Source organism: Pectinophora gossypiella, unplaced genomic scaffold (assembly GCF_024362695.1).
Source record: "Pectinophora gossypiella unplaced genomic scaffold, ilPecGoss1.1 Pgos_61, whole genome shotgun sequence".
Classification (NCBI taxonomy): domain Eukaryota; kingdom Metazoa; phylum Arthropoda; class Insecta; order Lepidoptera; family Gelechiidae; genus Pectinophora; species Pectinophora gossypiella.
In genome coordinates this window covers 90,136-106,121 of record NW_026063271.1, presented here as the reverse complement: position 1 = coordinate 106,121, position 15,986 = coordinate 90,136, and the positions used below count along the sequence as shown (strand labels likewise).

At 35.6% G+C, this 15,986-nt stretch overlaps 1 long non-coding RNA gene across 2 annotated transcripts; it reads right to left on the bottom strand.

Moving 5' to 3' along the window:
* Positions 1 to 339: 339 nt before the first annotated feature.
* On the bottom strand, positions 340 to 15,730 carry LOC126381556 (uncharacterized). 2 transcript variants are annotated; one of them, XR_007568870.1, is made up of 9 exons: positions 15,693 to 15,730; positions 2,019 to 2,146; positions 1,797 to 1,931; positions 1,572 to 1,709; positions 1,353 to 1,487; positions 1,117 to 1,251; positions 902 to 1,028; positions 667 to 800; positions 340 to 550 (listed from the first exon to the last, which is right to left on the bottom strand). It is a non-coding gene; the product is annotated as an uncharacterized LOC126381556 (long non-coding RNA). The 2 variants fall into 2 exon arrangements; XR_007568869.1 differs by lacking the exon at positions 15,693 to 15,730 and having other exon boundaries at positions 2,019 to 2,307.
* Positions 15,731 to 15,986: the final 256 nt, after the last annotated feature.

Here is a 15,986-nt window from a genome sequence, read left to right as displayed (position 1 = left end):
TGCGCCAGACTGTAGGGTGTCTCCCTGATGCGGAGCAGTTTTCCAAGATCTGGAAGTTTTCCCATACTCATCGGGAGGTCCCGATCACACTCCCCATACATCATTTTGACCCCCCGACGCTCCTTCTGGGAGAACAACCCTGTCAGTCAGTCAGTCAGTCAGTCAGTCAGTGGGTTTGTAGCTATATATATTATAATAACTAGATGGTGCTAAGTGCGCTCGCTGCTAAAGCAGCTTCGCGGGCGTTGTATGTGGATTGACGTTTTCGTATAGTTTGTTTCGCATCACAGATTTGTAATAACTATTAAGACAGACACAAAAAGAAATAAAAAAAATGTGTAGGATATTGTTGGTTTATTTTATGTTATCAAAAAATAAAAATATAACATTATATTCTCTCTCTCTCCCTTGCATTGTTCCCATATGGTGGTGGGGTCTTTTTTCCGAGTCTTTTCCTTCCACTTCGCTCTGTTGGATGTATCGTCTGCGGAAACATTGCAGGAACAAAGATCTTCTTTGATGACATCTGCTTCTTTGCCTTCTGTATTTCCTGTTAAAAATAAAATAATATTAATTTATTTATAATAACGTATAGATATAATATCCTTTTCTTAGTCGATAGCGATACGTTTTTGCCAAAGTGGTCGTGGTCGTCATGTAACGTACCTAGATTCTTGTCACTATTGATTGCTGGCTGTCACACTGCTGCATTCATTGAAGAAGCTACCGACATCAGGCTTGGTTGATATAATATTATTGTATTAATAATCTCCTACGCAGTTCTTTGCCTTCTGCATTTCCTATAAATAAAATATATATTAAATATTATATAATAATTTCTTTTCCTTGGTCGATAGCGATACGTCTTTGCCAAAATAGTTGTGGTCGTCATGTAACGTACCTCGATATCTTGTAACTTTTGATTGCTGGCTGTCACACTGCTGCGTGCATTGAAGGACTTCAGGCTTGGTCGATTTTATTCTATTGCAATCATAATCTCCTACACAGTTTATTACACTCTGCATTTCCTGTGAATAAAATATATATTACATTTTTTTTCCTTAGTCTATAGCGATACGTTTATGCCAAAGTGGTCGTGATCGTCATGTAACGTACCTCGACATCTTGTTACTTTTGATTGCTGGCTGTCACACTGCTGCATTCTTTGAATGAGCGGCCAACATCAGGCTTGGTTTATATAATACTATTGTATTAATGATCTCCTATGCAGTTTTTTGCCTTCTGCATTTCCTGTAAATAAAATATATAATTAAATATTATATGTAATTTATTTTCCTTAGTCGATAGCAATACGTTTTTGCCAAAATAGTTGTGGTCGTCATGTAACGTACCTCGATATCTTGTTACTTTTGATTGCTGGCTGTCACACTGCTGCATTCATTGAAGGAGCTGGCAACATCAGGTTTGGTTTATATAATACTTTTGTATTAATGATCTCCTACGCAGTTTTTTGCCTTCTGCATTTCCTGTAAATAAAATACATAATTTATTTTCCTTAGTCGATAGCGATACGTTTTTGCTAAAATAGTCGTGGTCGTCATGAAACGTACCTCGATATCTTCTTGTAACTTTTGGTTGTTGGCTGTCACACTGCTGCATTCATTGAAGGGGCTGCTGACTTCAGGCTTGGTCGATTTTATTCTATTGCAATCATGAACTCCTACACAGTTTATTGCCATCTGCATTTCCTGTAAATAAAATATATATATATTTTTTTTCCTTAGTCTATAGCGATACGTTTTTGCCAAAATAGTCGTGGTCGCCCTGAAACGTACCTCGATATGTTGTAACTTTTGATTGCTGGCTGTCACACTGCTGCATTCATTGAAGGGGCTGCTGACTTCAGGCATGGTCGATTTTATTCTATTGCCATCATGAACTCCTACACAGTTTATTGCCATCTGCATTTCCTGTAAATAAAATATATATTAATTTTTTTTCCTTAGTCTATAGCGATACGTTTTTGCCAAAGTGGTCGTGATCGTCATTTAACGTACCTCGATATCTTGTTACTTTTGATTGCTAGCTGTCACACTGCTGCATTCATTGAAATAGCGGCCAACATCAGGCTTGGTAGTACTATTGTATTAAAATCTCCTACGCAGTTTTTAGCATTGTGCATTTCCTGTTAAAAAAAATAATAATGTTAATTTATATAATTATATTAACTTTTATTTATAAATATATACATATATATATTAGGTGATTTCCAAACTACCCAGGAGGTACACCCAGTAGCTCGCTTTTTTTCATGTGGTTCCCCCGCTAATCGAGGCCGCATCCACCTACTTATATGAGAAGTAAGTTCTATCTAATGAGTTAGCAATAGTCATTCAATAAGCAGAGAAATGTGAAAGAAAAAGCAATTTTTAGCTAAGGAATTTAAAATAAAAAGCAATTTTCAGCAATTAGCATGCAATAAGCAAAGCAATTACTCAGTAATTGTCAAACATAAGCGAGTTGTATAATTTAAAGATATTATTGACAATAACAAACACGTACCGAGTTTGTTAATACTTACATTGAGTTATCATCGCTAAGTTGACCAAATTATTAGTACAGGTTATCACATTCACTAAATGAAAATATGTGTTTTTATCAATTGTAACAATGCTTGCATGACCTAACCAACCGTTGGTGTTGTGGACGCCAATCTTCAAGAGACAAGTGGACGGGTGTGAGGAAAACTGGCAAGATGAACACGTCGGTGTGGGTGCGACTGGTGCACGGGAGAGAAGTGGAGCTAGTTGGCAGATGGAATTAGGCATCACTCTCTTGCTTCAGTTAAGTTCCACTCAGATTAGGTGGGTTGTCGCATGGATGAACATCGCATGGGTTGGAGTAATTCGGAGTAGAACTGTCCATGTTGTTCCCTTCATCGTAGGCACTTCAGTGGACTGTGGATCGATCAACAATAGTTACGTGAGTTGGCTGTCAAACCGATATGACGTGCCAGCCGAATCTAGCGACCAGGTATGCAGGGGATGGAGGTATCCTGTGGAGTAATCATATCAGCAAAGGTGAAAATGTCGGTTGGGAGTGAAATGGAGGGAGAAGGAGAGCTGCAGTCAGCGGTCACGATCTTGCTGTAGATAGACTACATGCTCAGTTTACGTGTAGTTGTAACTGTTCGAAGTTAATTGAAAACGATCGATATGCAAATTCCTGTTTAATAAAACAAGTAATAAATGAACAGGCAGGTGTTTTTTCGGTGTTTAAACGCTAAGACCGTTGTTTGTTTATTGATTAGCAGTGGTATGATGAATTTTTGGATACTGATGAATGCTAATAAGCTAAGTATTTAAAACAAAATCACATTCAGAAGCATTAAAAACACATTAAATTAAAGAACGAAATAATACCATATGAAATATTATTTAATATAATATAAAGGATGGAAAGAAGAAATGACAAGAATGCTATTTAGCGTGACATGGCTCTAACCAGATCCACTGGAAAACATAAAACAATATAAAACCTAAGTTTTAGTTTAGCTCATACACGATATTATGTTTTTTGAGGAACCGTGTCATGCGAAACAGTGTTCTATTGAAAAGTATTGTAAGAAGAAATGCAAAGAACACCATTTAGCGTGACATAGCTCTAACCAGATCCACTGGAAAACATAAAACCATGTAAAACCCTAAGTTTTTGTTTAGCTCATACACGATATTATGTTTTTTGAGGAACCGTCTCATGCGAAACAGTGTTCTATTGAAAAGTATTGTAAGAAGAAATGCAAAGAACACCATTTAGCGTGACATAGCTCTAACCAGATCCACTGGAAAACATAAAACCATATAAAACCTAAGTTTTTGTTTAGCTCATACACGATATTATGTTTTTTGAGGAACCGTATCATGCGAAACAGTGTTCTATTGAAAAGTATTGTAAGAAGAAATGCAAAGAACACCATTTAGCGTGACATAGCTCTAACCAGATCCACTGGAAAACATAAAACCATATAAAACCTAAGTTTTTGTTTAGCTCATACACGATATTATGTTTTTTGAGGAACCGTCTCATGCGAAACAGTGTTCTATTGAAAAGTATTGTAAGAAGAAATGCAAAGAACACCATTTAGCGTGACATAGCTCTAACCAGATCCACTGGAAAACATAAAACCATGTAAAACCCTAAGTTTTAGTTTAGCTCATACACGATATTATGTTTTTTGAGGAACCGTCTCATGCGAAACAGTGTTCTGTTGAAAAGTATTGTAAGAAGAAATGCAAAGAACACCATTTAGCGTGACATAGCTCTAACCAGATCCACTGGAAAACATAAAACCATATAAAACCTAAGTTTTTGTTTAGCTCATACACGATATTATGTTTTTTGAGGAACCGTCTCATGCGAAACAGTGTTCTATTGAAAAGTATTGTAAGAAGAAATGCAAAGAACACCATTTATCGTGACATAGCTCTAACCAGATCCACTGGAAAACATAAAACCATATAAAACCTAAGTTTTTGTTTAGCTCATACACGATATTATGTTTTTTGAGGAACCGTCTCATGCGAAACAGTGTTCTATTGAAAAGTATTGTAAGAAGAAATGCAAAGAACACCATTTAGCGTGACATAGCTCTAACCAGATCCACTGGAAAACATAAAACCATGTAAAACCCTAAGTTTTAGTTTAGCTCATACACGATATTATGTTTTTTGAGGAACCGTCTCATGCGAAACAGTGTTCTATTGAAAAGTATTGTAAGAAGAAATGCAAAGAACACCATTTAGCGTGACATAGCTCTAACCAGATCCACTGGAAAACATAAAACCATATAAAACCTAAGTTTTTGTTTAGCTCATACACGATATTATGTTTTTTGAGGAACCGTCTCATGCGAAACAGTGTTCTATTGAAAAGTATTGTAAGAAGAAATGCAAAGAACACAATTTAGCGTGACATAGCTCTAACCAGATCCACTGGAAAACATAAAACCATATAAAACCTAAGTTTTAGTTTAGCTCATACACGATATTATGTTTTTTGAGGAACCGTCTCATGCGAAACAGTGTTCTATTGAAAAGTATTGTAAGAAGAAATGCAAAGAACACCATTTAGCGTGACATAGCTCTAACCAGATCCACTGGAAAACATAAAACCATGTAAAACCCTAAGTTTTAGTTTAGCTCATACACGATATGTTTTTTGAGGAACCGTCTCATGCGAAACAGTGTTCTATTGAAAAGTATTGTAAGAAGAAATGCAAAGAACACCATTTAGCGTGACATAGCTCTAACCAGATCCACTGGAAAACATAAAACCATATAAAACCTAAGTTTTTGTTTAGCTCATACACGATATTATGTTTTTTGAGGAACCGTCTCATGCGAAACAATGTTCTATTGAAAAGTATTGTAAGAAGAAATGCAAAGAACACCATTTAGCGTGACATAGCTCTAACCAGATCCACTGGAAAACATAAAACCATGTAAAACCCTAAGTTTTAGTTTAGCTCATACACGATATTATGTTTTTTGAGGAACCGTTTCATGCGAAACAGTGTTGTATTGAAAAGTATTGTAAGAAGAAATGCAAAGAACACCATTTAGCGTGACATAGCTCTAACCAGATCCACTGGAAAACATAAAACCATATAAAACCTAAGTTTTTGTTTAGCTCATACACGATATTATGTTTTTTGAGGAACCGTCTCATGCGAAACAGTATTCTATTGAAAAGTATTGTAAGAAGAAATGCAAAGAACACCATTTAGCGTGACATAGCTCTAACCAGATCCACTGGAAAACATAAAACCATGTAAAACCCTAAGTTTTAGTTTAGCTCATACACGATATGTTTTTTGAGGAACCGTCTCATGCGAAACAGTGTTCTATTGAAAAGTATTGTAAGAAGAAATGCAAAGAACACCATTTAGCGTGACATAGCTCTAACCAGATCCACTGGAAAACATAATAATACCTTATAAAACCTAAGTTTTTGTTTAGATCATACACGATATTATGTTTTTTGAGGAACCGTCTCATGCGAAACAGTGTTCTATTGAAAAGTATTGCAAGAAGAAACGCAAAGAACACAATTTAGCGTGACATAGCTCTAACCAGATCCACTGGAAAACATAATAATACCTTATAAAACCTAAGTTTTTGTTTAGATCATACACGATATTATGTTTTTTGAGGAACCGTCTCATGCGAAACAGTGTTCTATTGAAAAGTATTGCAAGAAGAAACGCAAAGAACACAATTTAGCGTGACATAGCTCTAACCAGATTCACTGGAAAACATAAAACCATGTAAAACCCTAAGTTTTAGTTTAGCTCATACACGATATTATGTTTTTTGAGGAACCGTCTCATGCGAAACAGTGTTCTATTGAAAAGTATTGTAAGAAGAAACGCAAAGAACACAATTTAGCGTGACATAGCTCTAACCAGATCCACTGGAAAACATAATACGTTATAAAACCTAAGTTTTTGTTTAAATCATACACGATATTATGTTTTTTGAGGAACCGTCTCATGCGAAACAGTGTTCTATTGAAAAGTATTGTAAGAAGAAATGCAAAAAACACCATTTAGCGTGACATAGCTCTAACCAGATCCACTGGAAAACATAATACGTTATAAAACCTAAGTTTTTGTTTAGATCATACACGATATTATGTTTTTTGAGGAACCGTGTCATGCGAAACAGTTTTCTATTGAAAAGTAATGTAAGAAGAAATGCAAAGAACACAATTTAGCGTGACATGGCTCTAACCAGATCCACTGGAAAACATAAAACCATATAAAACCTAAGTTTTAGTTTAGCTCATACACGATATTATGTTTTTTGAGGAACCGTCTCATGCGAATCAGTGTTCTATTGAAAAGAATTGTAAAAAGAAATGCAAAAAACACTATTTAGCATGACATAGCTCTAACCAGATCCACTGGAAAACATAAAACCATGTAAAACCCTAAATTTTAGTTTAGCTCATACACGATATTATGTTTTTTGAGGAACCGTCTCATGCGAAACAGTGTTATATTGAAAAGTATTGTAAGAAGAAATGCAAAAAACACCATTTAGCGTGACATAGCTCTAACCAGATCCACTGGAAAACATAAAACCATGTAAAACCCTAAGTTTTTGTTTATTTCATACACGATATTATGTTTTTTGAGGAACCGTCTCATGCGAAACAGTGTTCTATTGAAAAGTATTGTAAGGAGAAATGCAAAGAACACAATTTAGCGTGACATGGCTCTAACCAGATCCACTGGAAAACATAAAACCATATAAAACCTAAGTTTTAGTTTAGCTCATACACGATATTATGTTTTTTGAGGAACCGTCTCATGCGAAACAGTGTTCTATTGAAAAGTATTGTAAGAAGAAATGCAAAGAATACTATTTAGCGTGACATAGCTCTAACCAGATCCACCGGAAAACATAAAACCTTGTAATCCCTAAGTTTTTATTCTGCACTTACTATGTATATTATATTATCATTGTATATTCATGGTAAGTTGGATTTACTGTAGGTGTATGCAAATTAATAACAAGCATAGTTGTTTGTTATTTGCGTCATTATAAGTAAATAAATAACGAATGTAGACTTAAAAAATAAAACGTAGGTAGTATGTTGGTTATGACTGTACACATATGAATTAAACTATATGCAGTTACTTTCATTTCTAATAACATTTGGTGTATTTGGTAAGATTTAAAACTAAACAATTTTACCAGAATATATAAAATATGACTCGCTTTCTATTTTTTTAACTAAAGGTGTTTTCTTTTACCTTTAAATTTTTAAGTATTTTTTTTTGTTTTAGCCATATTTGATTTGAAAATTTGAATATCAAAGTTTCACGTTGTTAGGTAGTGCTTTCTTCTCCAATTATTGTTTTTCCAAGTAGTAGGTATTTTCTAGCAATTTCACTTTATTTAGCCTGTATACATGTATTAATTACTTTATGCATGTTTTTGTATCGATGAGTGATCATTCTTCTGTCAATACTGGTGAGACCCGCTTGTGGGAGGCCAGAAATTAACATGATCAAATTTGTTTTTGAATTTGCTTAGAATGGTATAGAACATTCATTGTTGATTATAGGCTTTATTATTTTTACATACACCATTAAAGGTAAAGCATGGTCGTACTTAATATCCTCCTGCGGCTTAGATTTTCAAACACAATAGCGAAACAATGGGATTTGGTTTAAGGACTTTTTTCATGTTTAGCCCATCTGACAGTCGTCATATTTACCCATGTTTATGAATGAAATTGTTCGTCACTGCCGGATACAGGTAATTATTGACCTATTTTATTCCACAACACAATAAATAATGTTCTAAATAATACTTTTCATTTATATATTTGTAGCCACAAATCTGTGCAATTGATGAAGCGTCTTTGCTGACACAATGACGATGACCATTCATACACCATTGAATGCTAATGTATAATATTTTACTGTACTGATTCAACGTACCATAACACATATTCTTTATTCTGTCCGTTCCATTACATGACACACGAGTTTCACTATGTAGCGCTTATGTGTACTCGTTAATCGATTTCCAGCTTGGCATTTGTTTAAGTTTTTGAATATTTCTTCGAGCAAACATTTGTAGTAATGTTATTTCTTAAAGTTTCCTTGATGACGAGTAAACAGGCATCCGGGTAGTTTACTTTCTTCCTTATATTTATTATTTAAGCGTATATTTTTTTGTTTATTTACTTAATTCTAACTTAAGTTACTAATATACGCTAGTATAAAATATTCTTTAGTACAATTTTAATGGAACTTATATTTTTTACAAATCAATATAATTTGCAAATGTTAAATACATTAAAATGTATACACTACACATTACACAAATTTAATCGGTTATAAAAACTTATTTTTCATTATACATTTATTTTCCTGAATTAATGCATGAAAATATCAAGTCGTTTGTGTTATAAAATAGCTAATCCAACTTACCATGAATATCGTATTTTTTTTTATTATTTTAGTAAATATATTTTGCTTACTGCTTAGTGAATGATAAAAAAATAAGTGACTAAAATGACAAAGATTAATTTTACTTAATGTAAGTTAAGTATTGGGTAAAATGCTTTTGAATGATGATTTGTTTAAATATACTCGTAGAAGTATAATTACTGCATAACTTATTGCTTTAAGTTGAGAAAGTAGCACTTAGGAGAAAAATGTATCAATAAACATCATTGGTGTCTTCATCGAAATATTTTAGTATTAATTTATTGTTTATATACGCACTTAAATTTGGTAACAAAATCATTTGTATACCGTTAGCGTTATAAAGTAAAAAATGAAGATCAATAAATCATACGTTTGCTTACAAAAAACAAACAGTTTTAGCGCTTAAACACTGAAACAGAATTCTTTTCAAATAACTTCGAACAATTACCACTTTAATACACCTAAACTAAACATTGTCCATGTACAGCGAGATCCTGAATACTGATTACAGTTTCCGTACTCCCTCCTTTCCAGTCCTAAACGACATTCAAACCTTCGCTGACACGATCATTCCACAGGATACGTCCATCCCTTGTATCCCAGATCGCAAGAATCGGCTAGCACGGCATAGCAGCTTGACAGCTAAAACTCACGCAACCATTGTTGATCGACCTACAAAATCCACCGAAAATGCCTACGACGATGGGAACGACACCGACAGTTCTACTCCGGATCATTCCAACCTGCGACATTCATCCATATGACAGCTTACTTGAACTGAGTGGAACTCAGCTAAAGCAATCGAGTGATACCTGCCTCCATCTTCCAGCCAGCTCCACTTCACTCCCATGCACCGGTCGCACCCGCAGCCAAGTGTTCATCCTGCCAGTTCCCTTCACGCCCGTTCTCTCGTCCCCTAAAGATGAGCCTCCACAGCGTTAACGGCTGGGAAGGGCATGCACACATTGCCAATTGATTAACACACATTTTAATTCAGTGATTGTGACTAATAAAATGGTAAACCTAGCTTTGAAATTCAATGTAACCATCATCAAATCGAGTGCAAGCTTGTTAAAGTCAGTTCTATCGTTAAATTATACGAAAAGAAGAAAAAACAAGATAGAATGAATATAAATAATAATAAATAATTCGCAATATACGATAATTTCAGCACATGATTTAACCGATCTAAAAAAACCCAATAAGCTTAATAACAGAGATGAACTGTTCAGTCTTTTCAAGAAGTGCCACCCTAAATAAAGTTACGTTAAACTTAAAAGTTCTGATATGATAACGTTATTCGAGAAAGGTTGGTCATTTTCGATTCGGTGCCTGGGTAGTAGTACTTTTATGTCACGTCTTTCGCGAACGCGACCTAAAGCTACATACAGTTGACCGTGACTAAACATATCAGATCTAAGATCGACCCCAACGCGACTAATCGTTTGACCCTGGCTCTTGTGAATAGTCATTGCATAACATACCTGCAATGGAAATTGACGGCGACACATCTCGTAAGGGCTGTTATGTTCTATAGGCGCTTTAAAAAGAATTCGAGGGATCAAATAATCTCCTAGTTCACCTTGTTTCCGAACTTTAATAATATATGGAGATGTTTCAACAACTATTACTTTGGTGCCATTTACTAAGCCGTCCGCGAAACTAAGATTACGCGTAATTACACAAACACATTCTAATTTTAATTGTAAGTCGAAATCTGGAACACCTTGTGGTCGAAGTGTATGTAAAAATTCGGGACTAAAATATACTTGATCAGCGTTGTCGCTTAAAACTTTATCTATTGCATAAAAATGTAATACTTCTCCTGGTAGTTTGTCTAAAATAACGGCATTAATTTCTCTAACTGCATCGTTACGGGTGCATAGAATCGCTCTGAAGGAGCATACGCCTGGCTCAGTAAGGGTAACTTCTGGGAATACAAAATCAATTAAATCTTCTAATTCAGTAACATAATCAATGGATTCAAGTTGGACTAATTGCAAATCATTATTATTTGTTTCTAACCTAAGAGTAGGTAATAAATTTGAACCCAGTTTTAAAAGAAATTCTGCATACTGTGCGTCATCCTTACATCTCTGTGAAGTTACCAAACTAAATTTTTTCAATTGTTTCCAAATAGGTGAAGTTTTTAGTGACGCGTTTAATATATCAAAATTCGTTCGGGCTTCTGGGACTACAGGAGGAATTTGACGAAAATCTCCTGCAAAAATAATTATTTTAGAACCAAAAATTTTGTCTGACCTCATCAAATCCTGCAATGATCTATTTAATAAATTTATAAGGTATTTATGAGCCATCGGCGCCTCATCATACACAATGAGATTAGAATTATAAATCAATTCAGCTCTTTGAGTACCATTAGAGATGTTCCAGTATCCGCTATCATCTAATAGATGTAAAGGAAATCTAAACAAGGAATGAGCCGTCATTCCGTTTGTGTAATTTTGAGCAGCAATTGCAGACGATGCACAGGTTAAAGCTATACCTTTAAGGTTACCGCGGATATATGCAGTTATGACCTTCAATAAAAGCGTTTTTCCGGTGCCGGCCGGACCATCGATAAAAATCGCACAGTTGTTGGATTCTCGGTAAACACTATCAACGCAAAGCTTTTCCACGTAATCGAATACGGCACGTTGATCGGGAGATAACTGTGGCAACCACTCTTCTACGTATGATTTCAAACTATCTAAATCATATTCAGTGCGTTCCCTATCCAACTCTGTTGACCTATAAATTACTTCCGGCAAACCTTGTTCTATTAACGAAGTTCCGTGTCTGCGTAGCATTCTATCTATTTGAATGAGGCACATGTTAAACGCGTTTTCTTCGTCATCTGGCACCCTGTAAAGGAAATCTTCGGCCAATTGACGTTTATACGTGTTCCACAGTGACGCCACTGAGGCACCATTAACAGCCAGCGTTACAAAAAAGCTACGAAGTCGTGGTCCGGTTAAAAAAGTGGAAGCTTCTTCCATAGCCCGTTCATATTCGACTGCGTCGTCCGCAAGTCCTACGAATTTGGCAGCTTCTTGAAAAGTTGTGCAATTTGGACCTCCAATTTGAAGTAAATCCGCGAAACTACGACAAGGGTAAACACTTAAAAGAAGTCTTAAAAAGAACTGTTCACCTCTGTTCGGCGCGACCCAAAATAGACGCGCGACGAGCTCACCCCGCATTCTCCGCGTAAGAAATTTGCCGTTTTGCATTTGCACCGCCTGAACTGTCTTTAAACAAGGATCTTTCGCATGAATGTTATAATTTTCAAAAAAGTCTAAGTAGGATACCCGATCAAACTCCTCAGTTAAAGGCCTACTGAAATAGTCAAGAAGATCTGAACCTGCATTATTAACTGCCTCGTTCGCGTGGCCAGGCTTAAAAAATACCGAATTTTGATCGGGCAAATGTACTGTTAACATTTTTACCGTAGGGTTCCTAGCTACAATATCAAATTCGAGAACACGCCACGCTGCTTCGCTAGAACTAATATATCGCTTAGTGACATATTGTTCGATTTCATCCTCACGATGTTCTTCATCAACAACGGCAATACGGGCTTCATCAGGTCCTTTTGTCATGTATTTGAATAAATACTTAATTATGGCACGCTGTGTGGACACTTCTAAATTTATGTGAGCATCATATTTTAGGAGAAGAGCAGGATTATAAGGAACGACCCATAAATCATTAACTATTACGTCTCTGCCGCGATATTTAATAATCGCCTGATTTTTACTATTACGATGTAAATGTATAAAACCTCTATCGTCACTGAAGGTGACTGGTGTTTCTTTTTTTGGAAAATATTTTAAACAGTTTTTTTTTTCACTATTCCAACACGGCAAATTAGTTCGGTAAGGAGGGCCGCATGGACCGTGTATCATGTGATCCATGACAACTTTGTATAATAAAGTTTGTGTTGGATCGGGTATGGTAGCACGAACAAACTTATCAATATCCGGACTTTCTACTGGTCCACCACCTTCCACTCTAAAAGCAATATGCGCATGTGGTAGTCCTCTTTTTTGGAACTCTATAACATGCATTATATAAACAATTTTTCCGAACCATTTACCCGATTTTAAATCTTTTAATAACTCTCCGAGTTTTAAGTTGAAAACTCGAGCACAAGTAAGGGGGTCTTTTGATCGACCTGATAATGTTGAATTTTTTATTTCAGGCCAGTTGGGGTTACATGTTAAAGTTAAAAAATATGATGGTGGACCTAACCTGTTTACCATTGCTATAGCATCCAGGTATTTCTTTTTCATGTATCGTGGACCCCCTGTGAATGAGCTAGGTAAATAAATTTTACCAGGTTCTACTCCACCTTCTCCTAAAATAAACTCGTCATTAATTAATTCTTGGAGTGGAGCTACTCTTAGCCTGTTTTGTTGTTTTGTTTGGCTATTTTTCAAAAACCGCAAGCGTTCTTCTAAAATTCTACAAAACATATCGACTAACCACTCTTCAGATAAACGACCAAATATGCTAAATCGCGATTCGGATAAAAGTAAACAACGGACATATTTAACCTGATTAAGCTTATTGCCCTTATTATCTCTCATATCTGGATGCCAACCAGTATTTCCGTGAGGATATAAGAGAGGATACTGGAAAGTCTCGTATAAGGAATCCATTATATCTATTGTTCGAGGCCTACCGTCTGCTATCTTTTTGACTACAATACAGCGTGGAGAAAATTCTTCGCGGTCTGTACTAATAATTGCGGCAATTTCTTGACCAATAGGTTGATCTCCGAGGATGTTACCGTGAGTCGCACGAGTAGTTTTTTCGAATTTCAAGAAAGCTTCTGATGATACCTCTAAACTTAACCTTCTAAAACAGTTTATATATGGATTAACTGTGTACATGAACCCTGTAATCATTCGAACTACCGTTTTATCTAAACTTAATTCGCTAGCTAAACTCTCTCTCTCGCTACTGTCATTTATGTAAAAATTAATATTATTAGGACTTTCATTGTAAGACAAATCAAAGATACGGTGGTAAATACGTCCTTGAATTTTTAGAAAAGATATACCTTCTGGATGATGATAACCGTGGGAAACACCTAATGCCGAAAATGCAAAAATATTATTGTAAGCGCGTGGTCTATTTAAAAAAGCTGAATTTGAATAAAATTCTTCATTTAATGGGAGAAAATTCTGAACGTTATAATCTCCTGAATGACAACACCATTGTCGACGAGATTTCTCTTCTTCGAACAATGGAGCATTACAATTTGGACATCTATATGTCTTATCAGACAGAAGCGACGTATTTTTTAAATTATATAATCTAATAACATTAAGTTCGCGTCCCTGTTTTTCACCTATTAAATTTTTTGAATATCTCAGCGGCGTTTCTATGTTACGACTATTCTCTGTGTATTTTCGTGCTGCTTTTTTGATAATTTCGGGGTGGAGCTCGTTATAACGTTGAACAGCCTCGCGATGAACGTCTGGGTTGCGTTCGTTATAACGGTGAACGGCCTCGCGTTGAACATCTGGGTTGCGTTCGTTATAACGTTGAACGGCCTCGCGATGAACATCTGGGTTGCTTTTGTTATAACGTTGAACGGCCGCACGATGAACGTCTGGGTTGAGTTCGATATACCGTTGAACGGCCTCGCGATGAACATCTGGGTTGCGTTCGTTATAACGTTGAACGGCCTCGCGATGAACAGCAGGGTTTTTTTTTGTGTATTTCCTTACAGCTTCGCGGTGCGCGTTTTCTTTGCGCGGATTCGGTCCGCGTTTCTGTTTTTTGGGTCGGCCGCCTTTATTTTTAACGCATTGATTTGCGACTTCATTATCAATTCTTTCTAATAGGACAACTGGTATTAAAGTTGTCAATTTTAAATCATTTGTAGAGTCATTATCTGAATTTTGCACAGAGGTTTTATGTGGGGCCAGTGTTGACTGATAGTTCATCAAAATCGAATCTAAAGTTTGATTCACATTCAGTAATGGTGAAGATATTAAATCTACTAAAATAGACTGTGACGTTTCGGAACTAACCCGCGATTCATTTTGCCATATAGAATCGTCATTTAGTACTCTCAATCGAGTTAATGAATATTCGGATCCGTCATAAACTTCATTCGCGAGCAATAGTTTTGCTAGCGCTTCGGTTGAATCACATTTAAATAAACGTGCTACGTAAGGACCGTCCTCTGGCTTTCCCTTTCCTATATTAATGTTTTTGCTGTTAACCGCATGGCTATTAAAGAAATAATATTCACCATTAAACCGCCAAAAACTAAAAGTATAACCCTGACCCGTAAACAATATGCTATCCGTACTGTCGTTGTGATTTGAATTGTTTACATTATAAGCGAATTGCGAATCAACAGTATAGTCACTTGTATTAAAAAACACTCTGTTGTCCAATATATTTTTTAACGTTAATAAACCTATGTCTTTATTCGCGGGAGTTGTAGGATACGTATTAGAAATGATCCAATTGTCCTCCATGCTAACTATATGTACGACGTTACTCCCGACGCGAAGCTCATTGGGTAATTCGTCTGGCATAAAATAACTGACACCCCTCTGAAGTAAATATTTTAACTGCATGTAAAGAGTATCCCCCATTTTTAAAATTTCATCAATTTCGGCAGTAGCGAAAGATGCGCGATTATGGAACACAGAATAAATTGAAGCGCATGCTGAGATAACCGTACATTGCGAATTGTTACCTTCATACATATCGGAGCCTTGGTGTGTTAGACCTAATGAAACAGTAAATGTTAGATATGAATTTATTTAATAGATAAGGTAATACACCCTATTATTGACGTCCCTACTGACTTTATTAGAAAAAAATAAGAAAAATTTCTGTGCTATATAAACAAAAATGATTAGACCGTACCAATAATTTAAGGTGCTAATAATTAGGCAGTTTATCCTATATACTTAAATATAATTATCAATATTATCATTCTCCAATAATCTTTTTTTAATAAAAATAAAATATTCACAGGGAATGCAAT